A 15,421-nucleotide genomic window follows, 5' to 3' on the forward strand; every position below is an offset into this window, starting at 1 on the left:
ATTGCCAAACAAATAAAGGGGAGAAATCTAAGGAATTTGTGAGGAGAAAAGAAAATGAATTCTTAGGAGGATTGCAATGTGAGTAGAATTTTAAAGGAAGGAGTGAGATTGAAAATTTTCATGAGAAATCTCCGTTGAAATGTAATGGAATATTCTGAGGTCTTCAGAACAAATGGAAAGTTCCCAAAATATTCCTAAATTTAATTAAACTGCCTAGAAGTTCTTATGTAGTTTGAGAAACTAGCCTGATGCTCACAATACTTCTCATCATTGTTTTTCACTTCTCTAAACTTTTTCGGCCTTCCTAAAGTTTCCACAATTTTTCTAACGATCATGAATCTTCTCTTAAGTTTTAATAATTCACATGAATTTCTTCAAACTTTTTTAAAAATTTATGTAATTTCACTACTCTGGAATATCTTTGCTCTGATGATATCTGTTTTTCTTAAATGTTTTAGCGAGATCAATATCTTTCTTGAAGTTCTCGAAACTTCTCTTAAGTGTTGCGGTGCTCACGAAGCTTGTTGTACTACCCTGCATTTAATTGAACTGTTCTTAAAATGTTTAAGCTTCCGTGACCTTCTGGACTTATGTGAAAACCTCAATAATTTTCTTAACATTTCTAAAGTTCTCTGAAAATTTGGGAACTTCTTGATATGTTTTTTAGTGATTTTTAAATTTAGTGAAACTAATGAAACTGAACTCCGCTTAAATTCCCTTTGTTTTTGGAGCTTTACTAAACTTATTAGAAATGCTCCCAAAATGTCCATATAAGTTCCTGAAGTTCTCGGGTCTTCTCTTGCGTTCCATAGAATTTTATGAAGTTCTCGAAATGTTTCTGAAAATCTTGGTACTTCTGTGAAGTTTTCGAAGTTATTCTAAAATTTCTGGAACTTTTTTAAGCTCCCGCAACGAAATTATTTAATATAGCTCTTTGATTTTCACTGAAGTTCTCAAGATTTGTCGATTTTCGAAACTAATTCACAGCTGCTTTAATAGTCTAGAGTTTCCTGATGTTTTAAAACTGCCCAAAATATTTCTCAATTTCCTTAAAATTTTCTTAATAACTCAGTATTTTTTTAAAGAACCCACAATTTTACTGGAATTGGTTTAATTGCCTGTACAGGGTGTCTACTCAATCCAAGGAATCAAATTCCCTGAGTTTTCCAGGGTTTTCCAGGTCGAATGAAAAAAATTCCAGGTGCATACAAATTATACACATTATTATTTTATCACACCCCTCTGTTTGCTGGTGTTCTGTTTTCACATGTCGAAAGAACTGTCAATTTAGATTTCAAAACAAAACTGTATCAGGAATCAAAAGTAAATACTTCCATCATGAATTACCGGAAAATTGCTCTAGTTTCGGCAGACGTATTTGCTTTTCTTAGTTTAAATAAAATGAGAAAGAGAAGGTAAACTTTGTGGAGTAGGAAATGGTTGCTCATGAGGAACACAGGGATCTGGCTCATCTTGTCCTTCAAGAGCTGCGATATGAAGATGAAAATGAATTTCAAAACTTCGCCAGGATGTCGATACCAACTTTAGACAAGCTAGTGGGAAAAGTTCTCACTAGATCTACATGATTCCTTGAGTTCTGAAAATTTCTGTTAACAACTCAATTCTGCAAGGTCTTCAAATCTTCTGACGTCCCTGAAGTTTTGTTTCTGTTCTCCGGTAAAATTTCTTTAAAGATCAACAATCTTTCCTGACAATCTGCAAATGTCTCGGTAATTCTACAGATTTCTTTGAAGTTCTATGTGTTCTTCAGAAGTTCAGCAAATTTTCCTAAAACCTACAAAGTTCCTGAATCCCTGAAGATTTAAGATCTTTGAAGATCAACAATTATCTCTGATGTTCACAAAATTTCTAATAATCTACAAACTTCTCGAAAGTTCTGTAATTTTCTCTGCAGATTTTCATGATTCAATGAACATCTGCAAATATCTCTGAACATCTATACAATTTTCTAAAGAATTGAAAGATTATCTAGAAATTTTTGAGCTTTCCGGAAGTTTTAGGAAGTATTCTGAAGTTTTTCTAATTTTTCTGAAGCTGTGCAAACATCTCTAAAGATCAGCGAACTTACCTGAAGTTCTGTAAATGTCTTTCAAAATCCAAGAACCGCAGTAAAATTCTTAAAATTTATTTAAACATCTGCTAATTTTTGAGTAGATTTACGATCTACCCTCTGAACTTTTCTGAAGTTCCTAAAATTTATTTCAAATTCTGTAAAGTTTTCTGAAGTACTAAATTTCTGCACTAAAGATCTACGAACAGCCCTGAAGTTCAATAAATGTCACAGTAGATCTCCGAACTTTTCTAAAGTTCTTTTAATTTCTTTGTGGATTCTTGATCTAAAGATCGGCGAACTTTCCCGAAGATCTGTGAGTTTTGCTGAAGTTTTGCAAATTTTTCTAAAAACGTACGAACTTTCTGACGTTCTACAGACTTCTCTTAAGGTCTACGGACTTCTCTGAAGTTCTTTAGATCTATCTATTTCCGACTACCATGGAGGTTCTGCAAAATATTGTACTTTTGTACTTCGCTGCGATTTGTTTTTGGAATTGAGGTGCTTTTCTGACATTTAACGAATTTTTCTGAAGATCTCACATTTGTGTGAAACTGTGAAACTTTCTGTCAAATTCCTGCAAATATCGTTAAAGTTCTGAAAAGTTGTCTTAAGCTCCGTAGCTCTATTCCCAAGATCTACAAAAAATAAAAACTTGAGGCTCAATAAATTTCTCAGTAGATCTGCAAACTTCTCTGATGTTTTGTAAATTCCTCTAGGGTTACCCTGAAGATTTGAAAATTTCCTTGAAGATTACCTAAAGTTGTCAAAATTTATCTGAAAATATTTAAGCTTCTTTGAAGTAATGAAGTAATGAAATTGGGTTGTTGGCGGAATGCTTTAATAAAACAGCAAAAAAGGTTATCTTCCATTTAATTCCACTTAATTAATTTTGGTATCCATGACAGATACGTATTTCGACTACAATGTGCAGTCTTCATCAGTGTCATTCCCACTAAAGAACTTATCAAAATCTAACCCCCTTAAGTACTCATCCCCTAGGTAAAAAAGTCAAGATCATAGGTATAAAAATGAAACTACAATGTGTTGAATCGGAACCTACCTAACTAATAAAAACCAAAGATTTAAGTAAGCTAAAGGAGAAAAATCTATACAACTCTCTAATAAGGAAAATCCCCAAAGGCTTGGTAGCCATCATAATGAAGTAATGAAATTGGGTTGTTGGCGGAATGCTTTGAAGTTTTAAACGTCTCCCTCAAGATCTACAAATTATCCTGAAATCGTGTAAATATTTTTTTTTAATCGCCGAACTGCCCTGAAGTTCTGCAATTTTTACTGAAGATCCATTAACATTTCTGAGATTCTTGTGATTTTTTCAGAAGTCCTGTGATTTTTTTCAAAGTTCTGTAGCTTTGTTCTGAAGATCTACGAACTTTTCTGATGTTGAATAATGTTTTGAGGATCTATAAACTTCTGTGAAATACTTTATATTTCACTGTAGATTCTTGGACTTTTCTGAAGTTATGCGAATTTCCCTGGAGATTTGCAAAATTTTGCTTATAATTTTACAAATTGATTTGAAATTATTTTTGCTTGCTTGAAGTTTTGAAAATTTCTTTGAACATTTATCTGAAGATCTACGACCTCTCTTGTGATTTTGTTTTTATGAATTTCTATTAATTACTTTTAATTTGTTTGTAGTTCTGTTCTCAGGATCTACGAACTACCCTGAAGCTCAACAAATTTCTCAGTAGAACTCCGACCCTCTCTGAAGCTCAAAAAAATTCTATGTTGGGTCTCAGACCTGCTGCTGTCTGGCATGCTTATTCTTATACAATACATGCTTCGTATGCTTCCTTTTGACGGTTGCCAGTCTCTCTTTTTCGGCTGTTTCCTTTTTACGACGATTTTGATCCTCCACATACAAATCAGCGAAGAGCGAGCGTGACAAGACTCTCTGAATGAACTTGTCTCGTTCGCACACGTTGTCTTAGCCGTCAGATGCTTGTCAAGTTCAGTGTCCTTAAGAAACGTTTCGAGAAACTGAACGAAAAACTTCTTTTGAATTACGAATGAAGTGAAAATTGGAAAATTCCCTGAGTGGAACCAAAATTCCCTGAATATTCCAGGTTTTTCCAGAAAAAATAAAATTCCCGGTTTTCCAGGTTTTTCCAGGTAGTAGACACCATGTGTAAGTTCTACATTTTTTCTTAAATTTTATAAAGTTTATAAACGCTAACGGAATTTTGTCTTAATACCCTAATTTTCCCTGGAAAGTCCAGACCTGAAATTTTTTATGCTTACCTCGTCCACGACTACTAGTGATCGTCCACGGAGTACTAGGAACTTTTTTTTTTTTTTTGGCTATCGAACTGGAGCTGCGTGACAGCTTAATTTTCAAGACTTGACCCATTTGAATAAATTTTGCTTCTATCTTTGACAATACAGCAGAAGGACTAGCCTATGTTGGCCGCTTGAACACTGGTTTCCTTATGTATTGTTTCAAGATAGTTATAGAAAAAATGCTGTGACGTGTGCACATGGATACATCCGCGTAGTAAACCGATTGAATAAGTAAATCCGTTTCGAACGAAATATCTAAATTATGTAAGTTACGAAAACCGCGCGAATTCCGAAAGCCGTGCGAGACAACCCAAGCGATAAAAAAAGGCTTATTATCATTTAAAGAGTGCCACCAAAATAAATGTGATAGCCTATGTTGGCAAGTTGATTAATTTTGGTTTCCTCCCTAAATATTCTACTTATTTTACTGTTGAGCTTTGTTTCAATTTAGTTATTTTACCGCACGTATCAATCATTTCAAGATTTCCCGACCGTACCGAACAAATTCTATACTACAGAAGCTCAAAAAAACTTTTGGTGAGCTCTACCGCATTGCGAATCACTTCTGCGTAAGCTCCGTAGACGTAGCCGCGTTGATTCCGACAGCCGCGAAAAGTTAAACATGCATCAATACCACATAAGGAAAGATCGATTTTACGTATGGTTTAGTTCATCGATTAACATTGACTGCTGTTTACAAATGTAAGTACTTGAACACTAAGACATAAGTTAACTCAAATGCTTTAACCGCATATATAAGAGATTTCGCGTATTGAGAGAATTATATAGTAATCGAGTACAACAAACTCAGGGGAATACAATACCTCCAAAAGTTTAAAAGCTATTAATTGTCACATACCTCTACTTTTGCTTATTCCTCTACTTGTTAATCTGCTAAATGCTATTGGTCTTCCTGCGTTTTCTTTTTAAAGTTCAAGACTAAATAAGAAGATTTATTCTACAACTTTAAAGGTTAGTTGCCTCCCTAAGCGGACCCCCCGCATCCTAATTCTTTTGTTAATCTACTTAATGTCATTAGACTTTCTGAAGTTTCTTATTTAAGTTCATTTGATGATTATGATATCTCATTAGTCTAATTTAATAAATTATTAAAAGCTCTAATTCACCTAATCAAGCATAACCCATGCTTTATTAAGTACCTGCACTTGTGCTTGTAATCTAAAATTAAACGTGTTTCAAGTTCTTTTGATTTTGATCTATACCTATTTATTATATCTTAGTTCGACCCAGGTAACACCTTCATGTGACTAAAACGCTTCATTTTGAAGTTAGTTTCATAGCTGATTTTTAAATTATATAGGGTATTTCCTCCAATTACGCTCTCACGTTTCCACTATGTCGCACCACAAAAATACATATGGGTATGTCACAATAGAAGCACACCACAGTGGAAATCCCGAGCCATAGTTCAAACACTTATCCCAAATCAAAATGAAGCACAAATAAGATTAATTACAATACCATGTACAAAAATGATGTTTAACATTGTTTCCTGAGTAATACTTCAATGAAAACAACAATGAAAGCTTGTCACGCAAATAGAAGGAGCACTGTTGGGCACTTTCTGAAATATTTCAATAGTATAATTCCCTTGCAAACCCAAACAAATCTATCTGCGTAAAAATAAATAAAATAAGAGTGATTTGCGGCAAAACCCGCCAGTATCACACCCAACGTCAGTGCCTATACGTAAGCGTACTACGACGCGGCTCTCAATTAAAGGAGTAACAAGTGTGATATTATCACTGCTAGACTAGATCTTTGGTTCTCTCATGCAGTGGTTTATCAGAGAGGGGAAGCTTAGTAATCCCCATTGCCTGCCCATGACGCCATTCTATCGCGGCATGAGCCAGCAACGCTAACCATAAACCTACCGTCTCCAACACTCCACTATAAAGCATGAAATTAAGTCCGCCCACCAACAGCAAGGTGCAGAAACTAGCCAAGGGGAGGGTCCACGGAGTACTAGGAACTTCACTCAATATAACGAAACAATCTAAAATATCTAAATCTCTTAGAAGTTTCGAACGAATTTGATAACAAAGATTACATCCTCAGAAGAAAGGTTTGAGTATTTGCTCATTTTGCTTCCACCTTTGTTCAAGTGCAGCGTTACTGTATCTGTCCCTTGGATTATGGCAAAGCTGCCAGTCTTCTTGATATGATGTTTTCGACAAAATGTAGGACTATCCTACACATACGTGAGTGACTACCGACTGAGTCGGACGTGTGTGCTGTTTGCTGCTGCGTTCAGGCTGTTGCTGGTTCGAGGAAAGGGTTCGACGGAAGGCTGGTCCGGTAATACGGATTAGGAGGCGGATTGGTGGAGTGATACGAAGATAAGGTGGCGGTTAACATCCGCAGGTGATGCGCTATAACTTGCGTGACGGTTTCAATCGGTGGCGGTGATAGAAGAAGAAAGAAAAAGCGTGATTGAGACTGCTTTAGGCAGGATTGCTGCTGAAGGGGCGAAGGGTCTATGCGGGGAGGCCCAGTGTGCATATGTGTGCGAGGGGAGCGCAAGGGTAGCTGCGTTTAAGAGTGGAAATTGTGGATTCCACGCCGAACGGTAACGATAATTTCGAGTGCGAGAAGGCAGGAAAGGGGAAAAAAAGAAGAAGCTGATAGTGCGGGGAAAATAAAAAGCCAAAAAGATAGCGGCAAACAGTAGTGTGTGAGTGAGCACCCTAAAGGAATACAGAGTAAAGCGGTGGTGAAATTCTGTGAGACGAAGAGAGTAGAAACAGAAGCAAAAAGAAAACGGTGAAAGAAAGCGGCAGCGGTTTTAATGCAGCGACAACCGATAGTAGGAGAGTGAGTGCCACATAGGTGTTTCATCTTCTCGTAGTAGGGGTTAAAAGAGAAAAAGAAGGAGAAGAACAGTGAAGTCCGACCGCAACGCGGTCCGCAAGAAAATAGTTTCCCTAGAAGCCCTTCAATTTAGAGAAGAGGCTGAGTGGATGCGATGATGCGCGTTGGTGTCGGCCAAATGTTGTAAAGGATCGTGATCGGATTTACGGGAAATACCGATTGGAGCTTACGGCCATTAAGGACAGGTAAGTAATTGGTCCATCAAGGTAAGATAAATTAATAAACATATAAAGTATCCGTTCGATTTTGGCAACACGTTCTCAGTATATTTAAACTACTTGTGCTCTGCAGTTATATTATTAAATTCTGTTTAATAATTTCCTTAGATTTTCAGTAAAATTGTGGAGCTTTAAACGTCACCTGCAGGCCTGTTCTGCGAGTAGTATGGCTCTCTGTCGCTAGTAGGGTGACGGTGGTCGCCTCGTGTGAGGTGACTCTTCATTTGATTGCACGGAGAGTAGGGTGTTTCATTTTGAAAAAAGTGATGAATTTTTGATAGGCCACCCTCCAGTTCGATTCATAGCCCCAAAATATGAACCTGTGCAAAAAATGGTAAAGATTGATGAAGGTTTAGAGGTCGCGCCAATGATTTGGATTTTGTATGGAGATTTTGGTGAATTAGTATGGGAAATTATTGATTTTCGTTTACATTGCTCTAACTTTGGTTGTAGTTGTCCAAACGTTGAAAAAAAAAATATGTGGTTGTCATGACAATGATCAACAAGCCTGTTGTTGTTGCGATGAAATTGGCGTTGTTGCCTTGTACATATTCATCTGTCAATTTACCCTATTTTGCCATTTTTTCACATTTTTATAATTCTTGATACGCTGCAAAACTGAGCGTAGCAACTGTAGGCTTTTTGTTTATTGCCATAGCAATAACATACTAAATTTTTTCGACATTTGGACAAGTAGAAGCAAAGTTATAGCGATATAAGCGATTTTTTAAATTCTTCCATAGTAATTCCCATACAAATTTCAAATCATTGGCGCGACCTCTAAACCTTCATCAATCTTTACCAATTTTTGCACAGGTTCATATTTTGGGGCTATGAATCGAACTGGAGGGTGGCCCATCAGAAATTCATCACTTTTTTCAGAATGAAGCACCCTAACGGAGAGCCACCCCACTAGTGCGTGACTTTTGTTGACTCATTAGTGGTGGAGATTCGCACGACTCGCGGAATAGGTCAGATGATAAGATTTGCATTTATTAAAGATTTTGAAAAGCTAAGAAGGCAAAATTGTGTTGACAAAATCTAACGGGTAATGCCGAAATTAAAAATATATATATATACACACATTAAATGCAAAGGGGAGGGATGGGACCACCAGGGCACCGGATTGAAGCGATTTGGATGGGGAGAGTGGAATTGCCAACTCCCTGTCATTAACATTTCGTGAATTGACGGCGGGCTCTTCTCCCCACTCATTGGGACGTTCCCTCGTATGATGGCTTGTTCTACATCGGGTTGTAGGATTTTATCATTGGAAGGCGATTCTCCTGATCCCGCGCATTGCGCGTAAGTGTATCTGCTTACGGGTCCGCCCCTCCGTTTTTGGCCCTTCTTACAATGGTAAATTGAATACAACCAGGTATCGTACTTGATCAAGTCATACTTGGAGGATGATCCACTGTCTAATGGCTGTGCCTTGCAACAATGAGTGGTATCCTTTACATACATACATACATACAAATGTAGGACTATCCTACACACTGCAAGAAGAATGATCAATCTTGAAATGAATTCACGTAAAAGTTTAAAATAGTGACTAATTACAAGAAAAAGTTACTTTAGTGGCCCTAAAAAAGGAGACTTTTTAGTGACTTGCTTGAAAAAAGTGACCAAATCACTAAAAAGTGACTCACTACCAGCCCTGTCATTTTAAATTTATTTTAATTCTCCTTAGAATTTCCATGCAATTTCTGCTTAGAATAATCTTCGACTTCTCCCCTGCATTCATTTGAAACTTCAAATTCCCATAGTATTTCCTCAGAATTCTCAAAACAAAAATCCATCACAGAATATCTTTGAAACACTTCTCGGAATTCCTTTGAGATTGAACCTTCAGAATTCGATTCCATTGGCCATTCTGGATGCTAGATGAGAACCTCCTTTATCAAACTATGTGACAGAAATAGCGCAAAATCTGTTTATAAAGTTGTGTCAATTAAAAGAGAAAGTCGCTGAAGAGAATCGATCAAAGTCACTTACACCGATTTTCCTTCTAACCCCCTCAATACTTGTTAGAATTGGACCTAGAATCCTCATCCAATCATCATAGAATTCTTCTAAGAACTCTCGTTAAATGCACTCATAATTATATTGGAATTATTTCCAAAATTGTTTCGGAGCTGAATTTTGCGTCTCTAATAATTTAAACGATAATCATAAGCAACGCTCGAATGTTTTAAGCCAAGGTTTAACTATATGGGTAAACCTGTCTTAATATTTAAGCGGAGACGAAGAAATCGGTCCTCAGAGCACGTAATTTTACATGAGACTTCCGTAGTCTGTACTTTGGTATTCTTCTCTGATATATCTTGGTGTCATGCCTAGAATCATTTAAAATTGTCTTAAAATTTACTATGGATTTTTTAAAGTTCTTAATCATCCTTGAACGACTTTTGAAAATCTATCACAGACAAATACCTTTGGAAAGTTTCCAAGGTTTACAATTTATTTTCTGGGAAAGGAGGCATATTTTCTCCGATTTTTAATCGAAATTCAAAGCATTTCCCAACAGTTTTCCTGGTGTTCTAAAGTTTTGCGGTTCACTGGTCACCCTGATTAAAATTTTAATTTTTTAACAGATATGTATATTTTGTTAAAACTACTGTAGTACTCAATTTAAACATTTTGCTGATATTTTTAAATTTCACTCTATTTTAGTAGTGAAAAAGTGACTATTTTTAGGGAAACAGTGACTTTAGTGACTTTTTGCTGTAAAAAGTGACTTTTTAGTGACTGGCTTCAAAATAGTGACCAAGTCACTACAAAGTGACCTGCTACCAGCCCTGTAACTTGACCATTTTCGTTTTAGCGCCATCTAGTTAGTACAGTACAAAGGGCATCGTAAATCATCTTCATATATTTGCCTTACACTATTCATAGTTTTTTAAGACCTTATGTTCCTATTTCTTTCTCCTTGATTTATTTTCCGTAGTTAGTGCCAATTAGGGTTGACAATACCGGAGGATTATTTCTAAAACCGGGTTTTCGGTATTGGAAAATCTAATACCGGTAAAAACGGTATTAGGAGGAACTACAAAAAAAAAACTGTATAATGATAAGAAAAAGTGTTTATTGGTATGTGATGCAGTAAGAAATGCGCTTTTCAAAGCTAGGCTTGTTCGTTAAAGTAAAATTTAAGAACACAAAGAGCGTTTATAGTATTATATCCCAAACGAGAACGGATCTTACTGACGAAGTTTCCCGAAACCGAAAATGCTCTTTCGGAGTCCACCGAGGTAGGACGTACAGTACAAAGGGCATCGTAAATCATCTTCATATATTTGCCTTTCAAACCTTCAGAATCGTAGAGGGCGAACTCTTGTTTGATAACTTTTGTCAAGCCGTCTTTCTAATTTTTCCTTCACGGTCAACCCATCAATCCAGTCGATTCGGTTCCTCTCTTCGTTCGGCTTCTGCATTTATTCCGTTGTCTTCCAAATCAATCAAACGACGTAGAATTTCAAGCGAATTCTATATCATAGTAGTCCACGATGTCTTGAAGAATACTTCAAAGTCATTTGTCTCAGTGTATCGCAGACATAAGGATTGCTCATAAATGCAAACAAATCTGCGTATACGAAACGTCTTTCTGAAATCCTTCCAACAAGAGATTCAAGTAGCTGTTTCGCGATATTTGAAGTTTGTTCCGAGAGCTGCTCTAGCATAAACTGTAAACCCACGTCGGCTTCATAGATTGTACAATCCTTACGGCACAGCAGTTCAACAGAAGCTAGAACTGGTTCCAGCGCTTCAATAATTTCTTTGATTCTTATCAATTCTTCTTCGCTAAAGCTAATCAAATTTTTGGTTTTCAGATCGAGCGGAGATTTTTTCAATCGCAGTTTGGAGGTCGTAGAATCGGCGCAACATTACCAGCAGGCTATTCCACCTTGTTCTGCAGTCAGCAAGCAAACTGATTTCTATACCGTGGTCTGCTCTGACATTTTTCTGGAGTAGGGTTTTTGATCTAATTTCCGTCCTGCTAAGCACAATTTATTCACCTTTCCATACGTACCGTTGGATTTGATAAAGAGTCACACATTGATATTGTTTAAAATCTAATCCTGTTTCTTGATTCTAAATTCGTCCTACGAGTTTCAATTCCGTCCAAACGCATTGAAACGCCATTAGATTTTCTTCGTCCTACGGATAAACGTAGAAAAAGGAGATTCGCTAGGAGCGATTCTTTTGTTTTGAGAACAATGAGCGTAAATGTTCATACAATGCGCTCAAATAGGATTTATGTTGTAGCTAATGAACTAACGCATCGGAACAAACCCATTATTGATTTGTGCACGGTGAAATCATTGATATTATTGATCTTTTCTGATCGATAGAACGGAAATGGGCGTTTAGGACGAAGTAGCGCTCTACCCTATCTTCGAACTCCATGGAGGCTGGCTTAGAAGCTTTCTTGTATAAAACAGCGATTACTACAAGGTGGATTCCATGCGCTAAACATACCTTCGGGACTTCGTTTCAATTTTTTTCTTCATCACTGACGGAGCGTGATTGCCATATCGTCCTTCATCAGTGATATTCCACACACTTAATCTAGCTCGGTTAAATCTCCAACAGCCGGTTACCTCGGCATTTACTTTTGCTGATATCTCTGCAAAATATCGGTTTTTTAGCTGATATCTCAGCAACATGTTATTTATTGCCGACACCAATTGTTTTAATGATCTAAAATTGTTTAATGATCTTAAATCTCAGCAAAATAAATTGCAGAACAACTCAGCTGTTGGAATCTCGGTGAAAAAATTTAAGTGTTCATACTGTTCCGTTTTCATTGGTACATTTACTCTTTGAAGGCCTAGGTACCATTTTCTGTTGGAAGCATGAGCATTTACATTCGTGTAACGTCGATTCCTGTTGGATGTCCACTCGTCAAACGTGAGGTTTAGTTTCCTTCCATCCTTTTGACGTAGGACTACGTCTTTAATTTCTATACTGAGGGTCACATTAAAAAAAAAAATCAAAATTCATATATGTAACGGAAAATCCCAAACACGGACGTAGCGATAGAGCGCAAACCGAACACACGACACAATGCGCATGCTCACATAAGCGAGCTCACCGCTCGGTTGACCGCTCACCATTTCGCCAATGAATAGAAAGGAGGAAAAAATCAGCGGCAATAAAATCGCTTGCCACGTCGTTTTCTTCGTCATTTACTTTCGAGCAACGGACGTATAAGCGTCGGACGACACGACGTATGAGTATAACAATCCAATTCAATGCTGATCGGAACACGTCTTGGTCTTGTGTGAATGCTGCTATATACTTGCAACTAGGAACGCTCTGACGAAAAATACTCCAAAAGGGAGGGGTCTAATTAGCTATTCTGCAAGTATAAAACAGATTGTAATTCAATGAACGTGATCAGTTGCAATTGCATTAGCTGTGGGGACAGACGTCACAAGTAATTTGAAAGACCCAGAAAGTGGACGCGGACATCGGAATTACCAACGGCAACGACATCCGTCGAACGTTACACAGCTGAGTTTGACTTCAATGATCACCTGCGTAATGCTGCTGCCAGGAAAGTCAACTGAGCACGCTGTATGTGGAGATACCCAAGTAAACCCGTTTGTTCACTTCGATCCAAATGGCAGTTTCATTTGCGAAAAAATTTGGTAGGACCCTGAAGGACGCGGACATCGCAGGCTCTCTGAGTAGCTTCACCATTTTTCCAGACGTTCCACTGCATTCGTTCCGTTAGGTTGACTACAACATTGATCACCTGCAACATTTCAACTGCTGTGCAATGGTGAAAGTACCAGAATGTAAATCTCTTGGATCCCAAATGGCCTTTTTCAGGGTCACTATATTTTTACGCTATAGAATTTCTTTTAAGATCTCTAGATGCTGGGTAAAACAGATTTGCAAAATTTAAATATTTTTGAACCATGGAGAGAAATAACAGCAAAGAATCGTCAATCAGTGCCAAAAGCAGTGTTCGGAAAATCACTATCAGCTTTGGGTCATTGAGTATCGATTAACTAAAAGAACGAAAGGCGCAACATATTTGTTCCGTCCAGTAGCGGTCCTACGTCAAGATTCCGTTCGTGCCCCTAGGCACAGACCCTTATACTTTTGTATATCCTCGAAGTCCTTCCGGTATTCGTTGACGACCTTCTCAAAAACCATTTCCATTCGATTCCTTATTCCATTGTTCGTTCGTGGAATGTCCTTGAATCCACGAGCAAGCAACCTTTGCCTTATGCCTTCTGATTTGCATATTGTGTGTAACGAAATTCCGTCCTTAGCAGATAATCGAGCAAGAACAGCATCATCGACCGGGCATGCTTTTGAAAACTATTGAACGATGGTTCCGGATCCGAATGTTGATGCGATTTGCTCAGATGTTGTTTCAGGAAGAGCAGATACTCATCGTTTAGCCAATATTATTTCATGTTGTGTTCGGAGATGTACTATTAATCCACTTGTGATGGACCCTTCACACTTAATAATCTTATTGCACTTGACACACTTTGCAATTCCTCTGTTCTATTTTCCTCTTATGGGGCTGTTCATAAACTACGTAGACCGTTTATGGGTTGGAACGGGCTGTTGGAAATCATGCACTGTCCAAACAAATTTTAAAAATTGTGTATGGACAATTGTCTACGCAGGAGGGGGTCAAGAATCCAAAAAAAAAAAACTGTCTACGTAGTTAATGAACAGCCCCTTAAGAAATAGTTCCAAGCAGAACATTCTGACACTCCTGATTTCACTTTTTCTTCAAAATTAATTTCTTCCATATTTTTCATGCAATTAAATCCTAGGCACTCTTGTAAACGCCGCTTGCCAACTTGTCAGTGAGAACGACTACTACACGATTGCACACTTTTAACGGGAAACACAAAGTCAATCGTTCATGGCATCTCCCTCATTCAAACAGATTCATTGACCAGACCGAAAATGACGTTCGATGTTCACAACACGATTCATTCGTGTCATCAGAGCTTTCCGAAGCTTAAGTTCAACACATAGGTAATGCCAAAAAACTTGCTGGATGAATTCCCCGTCGAATGGCATATTGCATGACATATTTCACATTAATGCGTTGAAGAAATAAGCGTTTGAAAACTCCCTCATTTTCGTTACATGCCTCATTTTCGAAATCTTAATGTGACCCCCACTAGAGTAAAGAAAGACGTAGTCCTACGTCAAAAATAAGTTGATTTGGGAAAACCGGAAAATTCAAATAGGGGAAATGACGGCTTCGGCATGACAGACTATTTTCGGCAACCCAAATTGAAACACTATTTTCACTGGATTTTCGTACGAAAACACTTCGCTGAATGCATGCAAACGATTCTTTATGCTTTCAGCTTCAATTTGACTATATTTTTACCACTGAGAAAAAGCAATCTAGCTGGGTTTTCTTGAAATGAAACACACGCACTACAAATTGTAGCTGATTTCGAGTTACCGATAATAGAACAGCAGATTTACATGCAGTTCAAATGGAACGGTTGCCGAAGAAAAACTGGTTGCCGACAATACTCGCTCTCACTAGAGAAGATTGGAGCTTTGTAAAAGCGTTTCAAAACAGTTTTTGACAATTTTTTCGACTGAAATTGTTAGAACAGCTGGCAGCAAAAGATTGTAAACAAACCAATACTGCATATGTGTGCGTTCCATAGAGAAAAAAAGTCTATAGAAAGAACGTCGCTGCTTAGGTTGCCGAGAATACGTAAATTCCCCTATATGTCTGCTGGACTGAAAGCATTCATATTTTCAAGAGATATTATTTTAAAAAAATCACAAGTTTTAAATATAAAATTCTGTTCTGCATCCGATATCAAATTTGATTTTCCAAGCCTTAGAAAATTCTGTGAGCTTGAGATCACGGATTGTTCAAACTATCCTCTATTTTATCTTGCGCACGGTTTACTTCTCCGTAAAC

General features: G+C 37.5%; 1 protein-coding gene across 4 annotated transcripts in view; it reads left to right on the plus strand.

The window, feature by feature from the left end:
• Positions 1 to 15,421, plus strand: part of Atf3 (Activating transcription factor 3) — a 186,591-nt gene that overhangs the window by 155,875 nt on the left and 15,295 nt on the right. The gene's annotated exons all lie outside the window — the stretch shown is intronic.

The sequence above is a fragment of the Ochlerotatus camptorhynchus genome, unplaced genomic scaffold (genome assembly GCF_037179485.1).
Source record: "Ochlerotatus camptorhynchus isolate MF236.1 unplaced genomic scaffold, CSIRO-AGI_Acam_v1.1 ptg000046l, whole genome shotgun sequence".
Classification (NCBI taxonomy): Eukaryota; Metazoa; Arthropoda; class Insecta; order Diptera; family Culicidae; genus Ochlerotatus; species Ochlerotatus camptorhynchus.